Source organism: Monodelphis domestica, chromosome 6 (assembly GCF_027887165.1).
Source record: "Monodelphis domestica isolate mMonDom1 chromosome 6, mMonDom1.pri, whole genome shotgun sequence".
Lineage (NCBI taxonomy): Eukaryota > Metazoa > Chordata > Mammalia > Didelphimorphia > Didelphidae > Monodelphis > Monodelphis domestica.
In genome coordinates this window covers 114566987-114568153 of record NC_077232.1, presented here as the reverse complement: position 1 = coordinate 114568153, position 1167 = coordinate 114566987, and the positions used below count along the sequence as shown (strand labels likewise).

General features: G+C 36.1%; 1 non-coding gene across 1 annotated transcript; it reads left to right on the top strand.

Annotated features, from left to right (window-relative positions):
- The first annotated feature begins 483 nt into the window (after window positions 1–483).
- Window positions 484–611, top strand: LOC130455291 (U6atac minor spliceosomal RNA). The gene has a single exon (XR_008913210.1). It is a non-coding gene; the product is annotated as a U6atac minor spliceosomal RNA (small nuclear RNA).
- The last annotated feature ends 556 nt before the right edge of the window (window positions 612–1167 follow it).

Genomic DNA, 1167 nt, shown 5'->3' with positions numbered 1-1167 from the left:
CTTCCCTTAAAAAAAGAAGTTTCTGCCATTGTATATACTTCAGGTAATTCAGGCTTTGGCTGAAATCCTTCTTTCCCTGTCTGCATTGTAAATCAGTCAATTGTCTTTCCTGTCCTTTATTGCCCAAAAGGTATACAAGACCCCAAGTTCTGTAGTTCATCCAGATGGTTTTAAACAGTGACATTGTTCCTAGAGTCTCAACTTTGTCTCTGTATGATATCTTGGGCATGACTCTGTGTATTGCAAATGGATCATTGAATTCCTTGTCCTGATTAATGACTTGGCCATTTTTAACTTTTTAACTTGTGTGATTCCATTTTTACATATGTTTACTTGATCTTTCCCAGTTTGAGATATTTTACTTGATAGGCGCCAGAGCCTTAACCATATTGCCATCCCTTATTAAGTCCTAATTGTTTCCAATAGAGAAAAAAAGGTATCTCTAGAATAGTAGTCATGTTAGGAATTTAACAAGATGAGACAATGTTGTATGAAAGGAGAGAAGGTTAGCACTCCCCTTGATAAGGATGGAAGAGGTCCTAGTGATCTTTACATCACATATACGGTTAAGGCATTGCCACCTATTCTGTGGCATCTAACCATGTTTTTTAGTGAAGGATATCAAAATGCCAGGGAGTCCACCAGTGACATTCATAACTCTGAACGTGAATGGGATGAACTCACCCATAAAACGTAGACGAATAGCAGAATGGGTTAGAATCCAAAACCCTACCATATGTTGTCTTCAAGAAACACACATGAGGCAGGTAGACACCCACAAGGTCAGAATTAAAGGATGGAGTAAGACCTTCTGGGCCTCAACTGACAGAAAGAAGGCAGGATTTGCAATCATGATATCTGATAAAGCCAAAGCAAAAATAGACCTGATCAAAAGGGATAGGGAAGGTAATTATATTTTGTTAAAAGGGACTTTAGCTAATGAGGAAATATCACTAATCAACATGTATGCAACAAATAATATAGCACCCAAATTTTTAATGGAGAAACTAGGAAAATTGAAGGAAGAAATAGACAGTAAAACCATATTACTGGGAGACTTAAACCAACTATTATCAAATTTAGATAAATCAAATCAAAAAATAAATGAGAAAGAGGCAAACGAAGTGAATGAAATCTTAGAAAAATTAGAATTAATAGACATATGGA